Source organism: Coregonus clupeaformis, chromosome 21, assembly GCF_020615455.1.
Source record: "Coregonus clupeaformis isolate EN_2021a chromosome 21, ASM2061545v1, whole genome shotgun sequence".
NCBI classification, from domain to species: domain Eukaryota; kingdom Metazoa; phylum Chordata; class Actinopteri; order Salmoniformes; family Salmonidae; genus Coregonus; species Coregonus clupeaformis.
The window spans coordinates 16,992,763-17,009,549 of NC_059212.1; the positions used below are offsets into that span (position 1 = coordinate 16,992,763).

At 41.0% G+C, this 16,787-nt stretch overlaps 1 protein-coding gene across 5 annotated transcripts in view; it reads left to right on the top strand.

Moving 5' to 3' along the window:
• The window catches only part of dlgap1a (discs, large (Drosophila) homolog-associated protein 1a), a 113,359-nt gene continuing 96,572 nt past the window's right edge, over positions 1 to 16,787 (top strand). For all 5 annotated transcript variants that reach the window (XM_041842124.1, XM_041842123.1, XM_041842126.1 and 2 more), the window contains exon 1: positions 1 to 154. The gene's annotated coding sequence lies outside the window, so the exon portion shown is untranslated. The remainder of the gene's footprint in view (positions 155 to 16,787) is intronic.

A 16,787-nucleotide genomic window follows, 5' to 3' on the forward strand; every position in this document is an offset into this window, starting at 1 on the left:
AGGTGCATGGAACAGAGGCTCGTGCGGTTTGATACCCAGCTATACAGCCACCACCAGTCGCTCTTTCTTATTATTTCTCATAAAAAACGGTCGTTTCATTTAGGATTTATCGAATGTCACTCCACTCATGAATTCTGATTTGAGAAGACTGAAGGTAAACGTTCAATATTTTCCCGATATGTTGCATGTTTTCATTCATAGCAATAGCGAGTGGTTGATTTGGTAAATTATCACAATACTGATGCTGAGGAATGAACCACATGATTAGCCTACAATTATCTGCCTTATTTGACAATTGTTTGTTGACCGAAATGAATGTTTTTAATGAGGCTACATTGTAACCACAAAGATGACGGTTGTATCAGACATAGTTGTATCACCCTAGCTATGAAATTCCATCATTCTAGCGCCGATACAGCAGCCCACATCAGTTGCACACAGTAGCGCACCATAGGACGCTTGATGAAGACAAAAGGCAATGCATACTTACTGCTCTTTCACATGTCGTGAATAGTCTGTGTGCTATTCGAGTTAAAGCTATCGGTGAATGCATTCATATTTTCCTTAATACAGTATTATATTATTCCCTGGTTTTGGAATTCGGTGCATGCTGCTGTCAATATCTCGTGAATCATTTAACTGTTCAAACAAGTTGTAACAGATTTAGCTATTGTCATCGTAGTGTTTTCAATTAAACCACAGTTTCTACCATTAGTGCATATCAAATAGCCTTCCATTCAAGGGACAAATATAGTATTAAATAGACGGATACTGTTGCTCAATGTCATGGACAGAGATAGACGTTTATCGTCATTCTGACAAAGAGATAAGAGAACATCAGTGTTGCAGATGTATCTATTTAACTAAGATGGTATAGGGAGGATTTTGCCCTCCTAATTTTACATTTTAGTAGTCACTCTTATCCAGAGCAACTTACAGGAGCAATTAGGGTTAAGTGCCTTGCTCAAAGGCACATTGGCAGATTTTTTCACCTATTCGGCTCAGGGATTCAAACCAGCAACTTCCCGGTTACTGGCCCAACACTCTTAAGTGCTAGGCTACCTGCGGTTACCTAAATATCTAGTACCTGAATAATAAATACTATTGATGTTTTCATGGAGCACAGCTGATAGTATTGGGATCATAGTTAGGCTATATGTTGTTACATACAGTACCAGTCAAAAGGTTGGACACACCTACTCATTCCAAAGTTTTTCTTTATTTTTTACTATTTTCTACATTGTAGTATAATAGTGAATACATCAAAACTATGAAATAACACATATGGAAGTAACATGTAGTAACCAAATAAGTGTTAAACATTGGCATTGGAGCAATATTTATAGTACAGTAACTGGAATGTATTGTCTGACATGGTCTTCTTCCAATCTTGGATTGGTGTTTGTTTGAGAGACGACATAAGGCACTAAATCTGATTAAAGGTCAAGAGACAGAGCGGGGGGTAATTTAGTCAAGAGTAAAATAATGAAATACTTAATATCGATGTTGACTTAACTGGCTTCTGTCTGGCACTGCCATTTTCTTTAGAGTTTGTCAATCTACCGAGATGTCACAATTATTTTATGTTGAAAGAAAGAGCTTGAACGTGTTAGGCTTGGCTAGTATCATCCTCGGCCACTTTTGAGCCCATTATCAATTTCACTGGATTAGTATGCCCATTTATGTCTTGTTATTTGACAGGAACAGTAGTAAACACTTGGTTAATGAACTTAGAGACATTTGGTTGTCAACTTCGTTATGCCACACACTCCGAGGGAAGATAGATATTGTATTTCAATTGAGTTAAGACCAAAAATATACTGTTTTTATTCCTAAACATTTGTTTTATATAGTTTGTAGATAAAGTAGCAGTGTCAAAGTTGTCTTAACGTCAAGGGCTGCAGTATCACAGTATCACACAGTGGAACCAATCGTCAAGCGTCAAGCATCCTCCGCATCACAGTCCCCCTCTCACTGTGTCAGAACTATAACAGGATTACAGAGATGTCATTTCTATATAAAAGATAGAGCATATGTACGTAGACACACTCTACCCCCCCACAACCAATATGCTCTTTTAGATGTTTCTTCATCCTACCACAGACTGCCACTGCTGAAAATGAGGTGTTTAGATGTTTCATTCAGATAAACTTGAAGGAAATCTGAAGTATAGATTAATAGTGAGATGTTAAACACAGATATGTTAAACTTGACGGAAATCTGACATCTATAAATATACTACATCCAACTTGAACTCTCTCTGATGACATCACAGTTGCGTACAAAAGAGAGGAGGTTTAGGCTAACATTTAGTCCGACTAGCACTCTGACGTCGTCACAGTGAGTAAAAGATAGAGGAGGCTTAACATTTGGTCTGGTTGCCTAATGCCTGTCAGTGTAGGCTGGTCAGTTTGTTTTAGCCAGTGGTTCGTCATCATCATGCAGTGGGATAGATGACAACCGAGTCCTGAGGAGGAGGGAGGAGAGAGGCCAGTCCAACTGCAGAGGAGGGTGCATAATCAGATTCATTAGAGCACAGCTAGTCCACTGTGTCAAATGAACTGCCGCTATTTCATTTCATCTCTGAACAGCATCAGCTCCACACAGCCAGAAATAGACTCCAGCCGTGGCTTTGCTTTTAGAACTGCAGCTAGCTCTGTCTCTACAACTATAAAATACATGGGATTCTATTATATAGGGCTGGAGCAGAAACGAAAAACAGTCTAGTCTAAATCAGGAGTTGAATCAATGTGGTGTTTTATGTTGTAATTTGTTATCGAGACAATACGTTTCCTCTGATTAAAGCTGTTAGTAAGGCTAAGGTTAAATTGGAATGAGATGTGAAAGCTAATAGGAGACATTTGAAACCCCACCTCTTTAAGGAATACCTGGGATAGGATAAAGTAATCCTTCTAACCCCCCCAAATTGTAAAGTGGTTATCCCACTGGCTATAGGGTGAACGTACCAATTTGTGAGTCGCTCTGGCTAAGAGCGTCTGCTAAATGACGTTAATGTGCCCTTGAGCAAGGCACTTGACCCTAATTGCTCCTGTAAGTCGCTCTGGTTAAGAGCGTCTGCTAAATGACTAAAATGTAAAATGTAAATGTAAGATGGGTACTCTGTAGTAGACTCTGTGATAGACCTTTCTCCGGGAGTGACTGACACTATCTGTGGTCTTCCAGACAGATTTCTGTATGGATCTAAAGGACAAACACTCCTGGAACACATACTGCTGTACACACTCAGTTTTGTATTCTTGTTACAATCACCTGACTGGAATCACTGACTGGTAGAGTCTTGAACAAACTCAATAGATAGGTAACAATAGTGGTTTATATCCTCATGATAGCTAGCCTTGGTTTATTGATCACCCCAACAATTGCCTATTCCTCTCAAACATCCTCCTGCTCCACTAGTCCCTAGAGAGTCCTTCCAATGGCTTCTCCTCTAAACCGTTCAACCACTCGGGAACATCATACAACATTAGATCAGGTGTAAACCACAATCTCTCAGGACAGTTTGACCCTTTTCACACTTCTAATCCAAGCCAAGCCAAAGCAAGCTGTACTGTGCTGTCCTGGTTACCCATCCACCATAGTTGCTGGAACCCTGCTGGAAAGGACCATGTGAAAAGAAAATAAGCAAGGAAGCACAGTGTTTCATATCTGCACTAAAAGGGTGTGAAAAGGGTATTTGATTGACTCCCACAAAGTGGTGTTTACCTGTCCCAGATTTGACCTTTAGATAGAGTGCATCTCTATAAATAGGAAATGGTTGTATAGAAGAAGAGCCATCTTTGCCATAATATTTGACTCTTTCATCAAGTATGTAACAACAAACAACATACAAATAATGTATGGCATAGTATGAAATGTTTTTGTGAAAAGTTTACCTGCAAAACATGTAGGAAAGTGTTTTCAATATTATTAATGATTTCCCTCTGCTTGTGTTGGACTAATATAATATTTGTGATATGCTGGCCTATCCACCCACGGAGGCATTCACTCTGTGCTGCTGAATCTTTGACACAGTTTTCTCTGAGGATGGGGTTTTAATCAATGCTGGGCCTGGTGGTCCGGTTAGTATAACTTTGGATTAAAAGAGACCAAGACGTGATGATGTTTATAAGTGTAGGGAATGCCGGTGTCAAAAAAACGAAGTCATTTTAATCTAACACTGGGAAAGAGGTTCCTGAAGTAAAAGTATCCTTTGATTTAAGTGGAAAAATCATAAAACCGGCTAAATAGCTTAAATGTACAGTATTTGCTTGAGGATTAAGAAAATATGTAAATACATTCAGAACGTTTTACAACAGACCTGCATTAACCTCAGCCATTTTGAATGTTGATTGTGAGATTGGTTGGTTTATGCATTCAAGGGTCTATCTGGAAATGCAAATGAGTTTCTACACATTGCACTGTACACTCTTAGAAAAAATTATTCCAAAAGGGTTTTTCGGCTGTCCCCATAGGAGAACCCTTTTCGGTTCCAGGTAGAACTCCTTTGGGTTCCATGTAGAACCTCTGTGGAAAGGGTTTTACATGGAAGCCAAAGGGGTTCTACCTGGAACCAAAAGGGTTCTACCTGGAACCAAAAAGGGTTCTTCAAAGGGTTCTCCTATGGGGACAGCCAAAGAACCGTTTTAGGCTCTAGATAGCACCTTTTTGTGTGTGGGGCAGTGTTTCCACGGTGACCAGGTGTACTGTTGACCCTATGTGGGAATAATAGACCATTGCATTGATTGCAGAAGTTCCAGGGAGTCTGGGAAAACATCATGGTATGTGGTATAGCAAGCTTTGCACCCCGTAGAGGATAGAAATTGAATAATATACTATTGCATTGAGTGCAGAAGGTCCATAGGGCTGTGAGGGAATCAGGGAAAACATCATGGTATGTGGTCTAACGTGCTTTGCATCGGTATCTCACCCCATAAGCAGTGGATCGAAATTGAACACCTTGTCATGTTTCACATTTAACAAACTGGATCTGCTATCATGAAATGGATCTGTTTGTGCATGGAAAATGTTGATGACCATTTCTATGTATTAAGTCACACTACTGCCTAGCTCTTAAAGACATGGATGAGTCATATTGCACTGAAAATAACTATTCAAGGCACTCCCCTGAGTATGATACAGTGAGGAAAAAAAGTATTTGATCCCCTGCTGATTTTGTACGTTTGCCCACTGACAAAGACATGATCAGTCTATAATTTTAATGGTAGGTTTATTTGAACAGTGAGAGACAGAATAACAACAAAACAATCCAGAAAAACGCATGTCAAAAATGTTATAAATTTATTTGCATTTTAATGAGGGAAATAAGTATTTGACCCCTCTGCAAAACATGACTTAGTACTTGGTGGCAAAATCCTTGTTGGCAATCACAGAGGTCAGACGTTTCTTGTAGTTGGCCACCAGGTTTGCACACATTTCAGGAGGGATTTTGTCCCACTCCTCTTTGCAGATCTTCTCCAAGTCATTAAGGTTTCGAGGCTGACGTTTGGCAACTCGAACCTTCAGCTCCCTCCACAGATTTTCTATGGGATTAAGGTCTGGAGACTGGCTAGGCCACTCCAGGACCTTAATGTGCTTATTCTTGAGCCACTCCTTTGGTTCCTTGGCCGTGTGTTTTGGGTCATTGTCATGCTGGAATACCCATCCACGACCCATTTTCAATGCCCTGGCTGAGGGAAGGAGGTTCTCACCCAAGATTTGACGGTACATGGCCCCGTCCATCGTCCCTTTGATGCGGTGAAGTTGTCCTGTCCTCGTAGCAGAAAAACACCCCCAAAGCATAATGTTTCCACCTCCATGTTTGACGGTGGGGATGGTGTTCTTGGGGTCATAGGCAGCATTCCTCCTCCTCCAAACACGGCGAGTTGAGTTGATGCCAAAGAGCTCCATTTTGGTCTCATCTGACCACAACACTTTCACCCAGTTCTCCTCTGAATCATTCAGATGTTCATTGGCAAACTTCAGACGGCCCTGTATATGTGCTTTCTTGAGCAGGGGGACCTTGCGGGCGCTGCAGGATTTCAGTCCTTCACGGCGTAGTGTGTTACCAATTGTTTTCTTGGTGACTGTGGTCCCAGCTGCCTTGAGATCATTGACAAGATCCTCCCGTGTAGTTCTGGGCTGATTCCTCACCGTTCTCATGATCATTGCAACTCTACGAGGTGAGATCTTGCATGGAGCCCCAGGCCGAGGGAGATTGACAGTTATTTTGTGTTTCTTCCATTTGCGAATAATCGCACCAACTGTTGTCACCTTCTCACCAAGCTGCTTGGCGATGGTCTTGTATCCCATTCCAGCCTTGTGTAGGTCTACAATCTTGTCCCTGACATCCTCTGAGAGCTCTTTGGTCTTGGCCATGGTGGAGAGTTTGGAATCTGATTGATTGATTGCTTCTGTGGACAGGTGTCTTTTATACAGGTAACAAGCTGAGATTAGGAGCATTCCCTTTAAGAGTGTTCTCCTAATCTCAGCTCGTTACCTGTATAAAAGACACCTGGGAGCCAGAAATCTTTGTGATTGAGAGGGGGTCAAATATTTATTTCCCTCATTAAAATGCAAATCAATTTATAACATTTTTGACATGCGTTTTTCTGGATTTTTTTGTTGTTATTCTGTCTCTCACTGTTCAAATAAACCTACCATTAAAATTATAGACTGATCTTTTCTTTGTCAGTGGGCAAACGTACAAAATCAGCAGGGGATCAAATACTTTTTTCCCTCACTTTATATTTAAGCAATAAGGCCCGAGGGGGTGTGGTATATGGCCAATATACCACGGCAAAGGGCTGTTTTTATGCACAACGCAACACAACCCCCGAGGTGCCTTATTGCTATCTTAAAATGGTTACCAACGTAATTAGAGCAGTATAAATAAATGTTTTGTCATACGCGTGGTATACGGTCTGATATACCACAGCTTTCAGCCAATCAGCATTCAGGGCTCGAACCACGCAGTTTATAATATAATGTAAGGAATGCTAAATATGTTATTACACTTCACAGCACCAATCGTGGTGATAATTTCAAGGAATTTCAATATTGAGCAAATTATTGATTTTTGGCTCATTAATAAATAGGCAATTTGAATTGAAATGACCAAAACCTGCATTCATTAAAAAAAAAACTTTTTGAGTCATAATTTATTCATGCCCAAATGTCTGAATCATAGTTTATTAATGTATCTTAGTAAAACGACTTTCCCCACTGTACTGCATGCCTTCATCTTTACTTTGTAATTGGATGTGCCAAAGGCATGGCCTGAATCCTTCCCCAGGTTCCTACACGCCACACTAGCGAGGCAGGAACCGACTGACCACTGGAGCTTGCTTTGCTTTTCATTAATAGCTGGACCTTTGCCAGTCCAGTCTATGACTTCACAATGTTCCTTGGCACCCTGCCAAGTCACCTTTCTCAATCAGATGTCTTGTTATTAAAAATATATATATATATTTTAACCTTTATTTAACTAGGCAAGTCAGTTAAGAACATATTCTTATTTACAATGACGGCCTACACCGGCCAAACCCGGACAACGCTGGGCCAATTGTGCGCCGCCCTATTGCAGATAGATTGTGGCTTCCATCAATGTAATTGTCTGCATCATTTCCAATTCCCCATATATATTTGTGTAAATATACAGTGCATTCGGAAAGTATTCAGACCCCTTCCCATTTTTCAAATTTTGTTACGTTACAGCCTTTTTGTAAAATGGATTAAATAAAAATGTTCCTCATCCATTTACACACAATACCCTATAATTACAAAGCGAAAACAGGTTTCTATGAAAGTTATTAAAAATGAAAAAAGAAATACCTTATTTACATAAGTATTCAGACCCTTTGTTATGAGACTCAAAAATGAGCTCAAGTGCATCCTGTTTCCATTGATCATCCTTGAGATGTTTCTACAACTTGATTGGAGTACATCTGTGGTAAATTCAATTGATTGGACATGATTTGGAAAGGCACACACCTGTCTATATAAGGTCCCACAGTTGACAGTGCATGTCAGAGCAGAAACCAAGCCATGAGGATGAAGGAATTGTCCGTAGAGCTCCGAGAAAGGATTGTGTCGAGGTACAGATCTGGGGAAGGGTACCAAAACATTTCTGCAGCATTGAAGGTCCCCAACAAGTGGCCTCCATCATTCTTAAATGGAAGAAGTTTGGAACCACCAAGACTCTTCCTAGAGCTGGCCGCCCGGCCAAACTGAGCAATCGGTTCTTCTTCTCATTGGTGTCCTTTAGTAGTGGTTTCTTTGCAGCAATTCAACCATGAAGGCCTGATTCACACTGTCCCCTCTGAACAGTTGATGTTGAGATGTGTCTGTTACTTGAACTCTGTGAAGCATTTATTTGGCCTGCAATTTCTGAGGCTGGTAACTCTAATGAACTTATCCTCTGCAGCAGAGGTAACTCTGGGTCTTCCTTTCCTGTGGCGGTCCTCATGAGAGCCAGTTTCATCATAGCGCTTGATGGTTTTTGCGACTGCACTTATCATTTCTCTTTGCTTATTTGAGCTGTTCTTGCCATAATATGGACTTGGTCTTTTACCAAATAGGGCTATCTTCTGTATACCACCCCTACCATGTCACAACACAACTGATTGGCTCAAATGCATTAAGAAGGAAAGAAATTCCACAAATGAACTTTTAACAAGGCACACCTGTTAATTGAAATGCATTCCAGGTGACTACCTCATGAAGCTGGTTAAGAGAATGCCAAGAGTGTGCAAAGCTGTCATCAAGGCAAATGGTGGCTACTTGAAGAAAGTCAAATATAATATAATATAATATATGATTTGTTTAACACTTTTTTGTTACTACATGATTCCATATGTGTTATTTCATAGTTTTGATGTCTTCGCTATTATTCTACAATGTAGAAAATAGTAAAAATAAAGAACAACCCTGGAATTAGTAGGTGTGTCCAAACTTTTCACTGGTACTGCATGAACATTTTATATTTCAGTGTTTTATTTTTAATACATTTCCAAAAATTACTAAAAATCTGTTTTTGCTTTGTCATTATTGGGTATTGTGTGTAGATTGATGAGCGGGGAAAAAAACGATTTAATCCATTTTAGAATAAGGCTGTAACATAACAAAATGCGGAAAAAGTAAAGTGTCTGAATACTTTCCGAATGCAATGTACATATTTCAAATATATTTTCCTCTCTTATTTTCCCCTACACTACCATCCCTCCCCTAATTGGAGTAAACTAATGGACAACAACTCTTAGGCTTCTACAGTGGGGAAAAAATGTATTTAGGCAGCCACCAATTGTGCAAGTTCTCCCACTTAAAAAGATGAGAGAGGCCTGTAATTTTCATCATAGGTACACGTCAAATCACATTGTAGGATTTTTTATGAATTTATTTGCAAATTATGGTGGAAAATAAGTATTTGGTCAATAACAAAAGTTTCTCAATACTTTGTTATATACCCTTTGTTGGCAATGACACAGGTCAAACGTTTTCTGTAAGTCTTCACAAGGTTTTCACACACTGTTGCTGGTATTTTGGCCCATTCCTCCATGCAGATCTCCTCTAGAGCAGTGATGTTTTGGGGCTGTCGCTGGACAACACGGACTTTCAACTCCCTCCAAAGATTTTCTATGGGGTTGAGATCTGGAGACTGGCTAGGCCACTCCAGGACCTTGAAATGCTTCTTACGAAGCCACTCCTTCGTTGCCCGGGCGGTGTGTTTGGGATCATTGTCATGCTGAAAGATCCAGCCACGTTTCATCTTCAATGCCCTTGCTGATGGAAGTAGGTTTTCACTCAAAATCTCACGATACATGGCCCCATTCATTCTTTCCTTTACACGGATCAGTCGTCCTGGTCCCTTTGCAGAAAAACAGCCCCAAAGCATGATGTTTCCACCCCCATGCTTCACAGTAGGTATGATGTTCTTTGGATGCAACAAAGCATTCTTTGTCCTCCAAACACGACGAGTTGAGTTTTTACCAAAAAGTTCTATTTTGGTTTCATCTGACCATATGACATTCTCCCAATCCTCTTCTGGATCATCCAAATGCACTCTAGCAAACTTCAGACGGGCCTGGACATGTACTGGCTTAAGCAGGGGGACACGTCTGGCACTGCAGGATTTGAGTCCCTGGCGGCGTAGTGTGTTACTGATGGTAGGCTTTGTTACTTTGGTCCCAGCTCTCTGCAGGTCATTCACTAGGTCCCCCCGTGTGGTTCTGGGATTTTTGCTCACCGTTCTTGTGATCTTTTTGACCCCACAGGGTGAGATCTTGCGTGGAGCCCCAGATCGAGGGAGCTTATCAGTGGTCTTGTATGTCTTCCATTTCCTAATAATTGCTCCCACAGTTGATTTCTTCAAACCAAGCTGCTTACCTATTGCAGATTCAGTCTTCCCAGCCTGGTGCAGGTCTACAATTTTGTTTCTGGTGTCCTTTGACAGCTCTTTGGTCTTGGCCATAGTGGAGTTTGGAGTGTGACTGTTTGAGGTTGTGGACAGGTGTCTTTTATACTGATAACAAGTTCAAACAGGTGCCATTAATACAGGTAATGAGTGGAGGACAGAGGAGCCTCTTAAAGAAGAAGTTACAGGTCTGTGAGAGCCAGAAATCTTGCTTGTTTGTAGGTGACCAAATACTTATTTTCCACCATAATTTGCTAATAAATTCATTAAAAATCCTACAATGTGATTTTCTGGAGAAAAAAAATCTCAATTTGTCTGTCATAGTTGACGTGTACCTATGATGAAAATTACAGGCCTCTCTCATCTTTTTAAGTGGGAGAACTTGCACAATTGGTGGCTGACTAAATACTTTTTTCCCCCACTGTACTTCCAGCCTATACACACTATATACATTTTAAGGACACTGTACATCTCAAATAGCTATCTTTTGTTTGTTTTTGGTCCCATCCTTCAGCTCCACTCAACCCCTCCCATCTATCTCTGAACACCATCCAGTTTTGATTTCTATTTGCCATATATTTTTCAACTGTGCTGTGATGTTTCACAAAAGTTCTGAACCTTTCTATTCTCATAGATTCTACATATTGTAAATTAAAGATAAACATTTTTGCTAAGAGTATTATTATATTATTGATCAATTGTCTGTGACTTTTTGAATCACCCAGCAGTGCTATTTGCAGAGTTAGCTCCAGGTAAATGTTGCAATTCTTCACCCATTCCTGAACCTGCGACCAAAAACAAGCTACATATGGACATTACCAAAACGAATGATCTAATGATTCTGTCACTTCGCAGCAAAATCTGCAGAGCTGGGATGGTTATATAACTAACATTCTATTGGTTGCAAGAATGTTGTATAATAATTTAAATAGAAAAACTTTTGAAAACAGTGTTGTTTTGTGTATCAGTTCATAAATCATGTGCCATGGAATTGGCACATCGAAAATCTCTTCCCAACTATTTTGCAAACTGTATGGCACAGCTTGGTCCTTAAATGAAACTGGTATACTTTTTTATTTATCACAATTTTCTTTAGCCAATTTTGGTCTTTAATGTAGGGCCGACAGACAAGTTCCTTACTTTCTCCCCCTTCCACTTGCCTCTTCCATTTTTGTGGTAATGCTGCAATTAGTTGGTTGTAATTTTGAGTAGAGCAAACATTTCCATATATTTTTGTTAGCTGCATGTGTGACATAACTCCACCAGTCCTATTTATGATATCATTTACAAAGTTTCTTTCTTTCTTTAAATTATCAAAAAATATTGTTTTTATATCAATTAGTATATTTGAGTTTAACCATAATATTTGTTTTTATATTTGTTCGGTCTTTTCTGGTGGATTAAACTGAAATTGCAACCAACTTTCTATGGCTTTATTTTAAAATAGTGATATTTTGGAGATTATTTAATTTTCAAGTAACCGAAAGTGAGGGGTTGTAATCTGAATAAAGGGAAAAAGGCCATTCTTGAACATGGAGTGAGACATTCTTACTAATCTGCTAGAGAACCATTTCGGATTTAAGTATAACTTTTGCATGACTGAAGCCTTTAGTGAGAGGTCTAATGCTTTAATATTTAATAATCATTTCTGCCCTCCGAATTCATATTCATTACATAAATAGGCCCGTTTAATTTTGTCTGGCTTGCCGTTCCAAGCAAATAGGAAAACTGGGATATGACTAAATATTTGATAATGGTAATTTTTCCACAAATATATAGGTATTTTCCTTTCCACAGTAGGTAATGTAAAAGTTTTAGTTTTTAGTAATCCAATACGTAACATAGTACACATCATAATTTGGTATTCCAGAGAGGTTAGAAAAAGTATCTAGACCATCTATGAGGCTGTGGAGGGATCCAAGTTGTGGATTTAAAAGAAAACAGGTATCCTTACCCAGTTTGAGTTTTATTTGATTTGTTCCAGCTTTGTGTCAAGTCACCTCGGGGTATGTTAACTCTTCCGACTACTTGGTGTTATTGTGAGAAGGCTAATTACATTCCAATTTCAGGCTGTTTTGGAGCATGTGAAAAAGACAAGAGGAGGTTCACTGTCTTGACTCTAATGTGTCATAGCTATTTGGCTATTTTTAAATCCTTTAGTTAAATTATGTGTATACTTTATTTTGTGAAAATCTTCATGCATAATTTCTCATACACTATTTTTCTCTCCCCAAACATATTTTGACCAGGCACTAATTTTCTTCAGAAAATAAAGCATGCAAGTGTGGCTGAGGTGGTTGGGTGAACATGATGAGTAATCCTACCTGAGACCAGAAGAGTCATGCTAGCCCCCATCTCATGCCTTAGCTCTACTGTAGCTCAGTGGGCTATCATTGTCTTGAGTCATACAGACAACGCAGGTTTGTATCTGTAAACCCCAGGACCCCAACCAAAAAGACAAAGCGAAAGAGCGCTGTAGGAAAGAGGTGGAGGGATTAGACCATCTTGTCATTCTCTTAGCATCAGCAGTGGTGACTGTAACCTGTTTATCAGAACTTGGGGAACTGTGTGCTCTGACACACAGAATCAACAGGACATGCTGAGGAACCCAAGGGACTAACTACTGTACCCTGGGTAGGGCTGGTTAAATACATATGTGGTGACACAACAGTAGCCTATGTAAGGAGCTGGAACCCAATCTCCAAATAAAACGTCAACCCGTGGCGTAACTGCAGTAACAGAATTACGCCATGGCTTGACGATTTAATTACAAAATGTGTTGCCGTATTTTAGCTGTCACCAAAAGTGAAACTAAAACGTATGTTCAGGCATTCATTCCAAATGGTTAAGGTTAGGGATAGGGTTAAATTTACGTTTAAGCATTAATTCTGAGTGGTTAAGTTAAGGGTTAATGTTTGGGAAAGGCCCCCCCAAAAACAACGAGTGCTTAGCACTTGGGTTGAACACGCAACCTTCAGAGCTGGAGTCTGTGGCTTAAATGCCCATCCCCCATCACCATCCACCATCCACAACACCCTAGCAAGTCGCAAGCCTACTAGAAAGTAATAGGCGCTCACGTTGCCCCTAGTGGATAGTATAGCTTCCACATTTCACCAGGTCCAAATGTAATCTGGTACCTGCAGAATCGGCACCTCCTGGCATATTCCATAAGAGAATAAACTGAGGAATTAGAAGATAGTCAAATTGATTGCTAACAGATGGTGGCAAATTGACTGGGCAGAATCTGTTCACTTTATTTAATATCCCTGTCATTCACTGTAACAGTCAATTTGCTATCTATTTCAACATTTTAGTGTATAATGTTTTTATGTGTAAACATCACAGAAATCAGTGGAGAGGAAAGGTTTTCCTCGTTTCAGGAGAAGCCAATAGTTCTGACACATTGAAGTGTTTCAGCATGCATTATTGATTCAAATGTACTGTAATGTAAACTTGGAAATTATCACAGTATAAATCAAAGGAAAAAATATTTTACAAATTGGGTCGCAATTCCCTGCAGTTGAATAGATTGATTCAATTATTTGATACGTGTACTTTGAGTTTGAGATGATAAACACATGTAGACTTTGAAATTATCAAATTTGCAAAAAGGTATTTCTGACATTGTTATTCTCTTTTATGTCTATATTAAATGATCATTTTATTGATCTACTTCTTTGACATTCTTTAATCTGTGTACTATGAGAGTTGTTCCATAATGGATTATTCATTTTTCAAATTTCTTGAATCCTCATCTCAACAAGTCCTCTGGGAGAGTGAATAGAGATTAAAATATACAGTGCATTCGGAAGTATTCAGACCCCTTGACTTTTTCCACATTTTGTTACGTTACAGCATTATTCTAAAATGGATTAAATTGTTTTTTTTCCTCCTCATCAATCTACACACAATACACCATAATGACAAAGCAAAAACTGGTTTTTATAATTTTGTACACATTTATAATAAATAAAAAACTGAAATATTACATTTACATAAGTATTCAGACCCTTTACTCAGTATTTTGTTGAATACCTTAGATTTACATTTACATCATTTAGCAGACGCTCTTATCCAGAGCGACTTACAAATTGGTGCATTCAACTTATAATAGCAAGTGGGACAACCACATTTTTTTTTGCGAATGTTGTAGAGCATGAACCTGCAGGATTGGGTCACCCAAGATTCATTGCACTCTGGGAGGAGGACACAATGGAGTTGTCAACCATGATGGCGAGATCATGGAGCGGGCAGTCCTTCCCCGGGAGGAAGAGCAGCTCTGTCTTGCCGAGGTTCAGCTTGAGGTGGTGATCTGACATCCACACTGATATGTCTGCCAGAGATGCGATTCGCCACCTGGTTATCAGAAGGGGGAAAGGAGAAAATTAATTGTGTGTTGTCTGCGTAGCAATGATAGGAGAGACCATGTGAGGATATGACAGAGCCAAGTGACTTGGTGTATAGAGAGAATAGGAGAGGGCCTAGAACTGAGCCCTAGGGGACACCAGTGGTGAGAGCACGTGGTGCGGAGACAGATACTCGCCACGCCACCTGGTAGGAGCGATCTGTCAGGTAGGACGCAATCCAAGAGTGAGCAGTGCCGGAGATGCCCAACTCGGAGAGGGTGGAGAGGAGGATCTGATGGTTCACAGTATCAAAGGCAGTGGATAGATCTAGAAGGATAAGAGCAGAGGAGAGAGAGTTAGCTTTAGCAGTGCGGAGAGCCTCCGTGACACAGAGAAGAGCAGTCTCAGTTGAATGACCAGTCTTGAAACCTGACTGGTTTGGATCAAGAAGGTCATTCTGAGAGAGATAGCAGGAGAGTTGGCTAGAGACGACACGCTCAAGAGTTTTGGAGAGAAAATAAAGAAGGGATACTGGTCTGTAGTTGTTGACATCGGAGGGATCGAGTGTAGGTTTTTTGAGGAGGGGTGCAACTCTCGCTCTCTTGAAGATGGAAGGGACATGGCCAGCGGTCAAGGATGAGTTGATGAGCGAGGTGAGGTAAGGGAGAAGGTCTCCGGAAATGGTCTGGAGAAGAGAGGAGGGAATAGGGTCAAGCGGGCAGGTTGTTGTGCGGCCGGCCATCACAAGTCGCAAGATTTCATCTGGAGAGAGGGGAGAAAGAAGTCAAAGGATAGGGTAGGGCAGTGTGAGCAGGACCAGCGGTTTCATTTGACTTGATAAATGAGGATCGGATGTCGTCAACCTTCTTTTCAAAATTGTTGACAAAGTCGTCCACAGAGAGGGATGAGGGAGGGGGAGGAGGAGGGGGATTCAGCAGGGAGGAGAAGGTGGCAAAGAGCTTCCTAGGGTTAGAGGCAGAGGCTTGAAATTTAGAGTGGTAGAAAGTGGCTTTAGCAGCGGAAACAGAGGAAGAGAATGTAGAGAGGAGGGAGTGAAAAGATGACAGGTCCGCAGGGAGTCTAGTTTTCCTCCATTTCCGCTCGGCTGCCCGGAGCCCTCTTCTGTGAGCTCGCAATGAGTCGTCAAGCCACGGAGCAGGAGGGGAGGACCGAGCCGGCCGGGAGGGTAGGGGACATAGAGAGTCAAAAGATGCAGAAAGGGAGGAGAGGAGGGTTAAGGAGGCAGAATCAGGAGATCGGAGGGAAAAGGATTTAGCAGAGGGAAGAGATGATAGGATGGAAGAGGAGAGAGTAGCGGGAGAGAGAGAGCGAAGGTTGCGATGGCACATTACCATCGGAGTAGGGGCAGAGTGAGTAGTGTTGGAGGAGAGCGAGAGAGAAAAGAATACAAAGTAGTGGTCGGAGACTTGGAGGGGAGTTGCAGTGAGATCAGTAGAAGAACTGCATCTAGTAAAGATGAGGTCAAGCGTATTGCCTGCCTTGTGAGTAGGGGGGGACGGTGAGAGGGTGAGGTCAAAAGAGGAAAGGAGTGGAAAGAAGGAGGCAGAGAGAAATGAGTCGAAGGCAGACGTAGGGAGGTTAAAGACACCCAGAACTGTGAGGGGTGAGCCATCCTCAGGAAAGGAACTTGTCAAGCTCATTGATGAACTCTCCAAGGGAACCTGGAGGGTGATAAATGACAAGGATGTTAAGCTTGAATGGGCTAGTGACTGTGACAGCATGGAATTCAAATGAGGAGATAGACAGATGGGTCCCCACAGCATGATGCTGCCACCACCATGCTTTCCTCCAGACGTGACGCTTGGCATTCAGGCCAAAGAGTTCAATCTTGGTTTCATCAGACCAGAGAATCTTGTTTCTCATGGACTGAGAGTCCTTTAGTGGCTTCCGTCTGGCCACTTTACCATAAAGGCCTGATTGGTGGAGTGCTGCAGCGATGGTTGTCCTTCTGGAAGGTTCTCCCATCTCCACAGAGGAACTCTGGAGCTCTGTTAGAGGGACCATCGGGTTCT